The sequence below is a fragment of the Centruroides sculpturatus genome, unplaced genomic scaffold, assembly GCF_000671375.1.
Source record: "Centruroides sculpturatus isolate CEXI.00-Female unplaced genomic scaffold, Cexi_2.0 scaffold82, whole genome shotgun sequence".
In the NCBI taxonomy this organism is placed as follows: domain Eukaryota; kingdom Metazoa; phylum Arthropoda; class Arachnida; order Scorpiones; family Buthidae; genus Centruroides; species Centruroides sculpturatus.
The window spans coordinates 680,558-681,270 of NW_019384498.1; positions in this window are offsets into that span (position 1 = coordinate 680,558).

Consider the following 713-nt stretch of genomic DNA (forward strand, 5'->3'; position numbering starts at 1 on the left):
GGACCTCCATTATCCGGATTTTCGATTATCCGGATTGTTCAAAATAAACAAAAATTTTACGAATTTGCTGATTTGCACTCGGCGAATTACGGCACTGTTTATGTACGTGATGGAATGCATAACTTTTTTTGTTTCAACAACGTCTCACCCATCACAGTGGTTGTAAACTCTTAAATATATTTTACGTAGTAATAAAAATATAACTTGACATACGTATTTATAAATAATTTATATTCAAATTACATCATTTCTATGACCAAGGGCGGAGTAAGGCATAAACGACGTGGGCCACCGCCTATGCCTGGCGGTCCGAAGGGCCTCGCGCCTCGAAGGTTTACGCATTACTTAAAAGTCGTGAACGCGACGAAAAAATTTTACTCGTCGTAAAACGATAAACAGTTTGCCAAATTTTTATTCATAAACATGCAGTTTCAACTGCTTTTTATTTTATAAAATCCGTCTTCTTGCGCCGCCAGAGGGCCTTTTCAACAATAGCTGGTCTGTTAGCATTGGTCAGTAGTAGTCCAAATGCAATACGAACGTTTGTTTCTTGAAAATTTGATCACGATTTAAATACAGTACGTATTTACTTTTAATATTACCGATATGTCATCGAAAAGAAAACGTGTTGTATTATCATTAAAAGGCAATTCAAGTATTTGTTTCGATTATCCGGATTTTTCCTTATCCGGACTACCTTCATCCCCAATTAG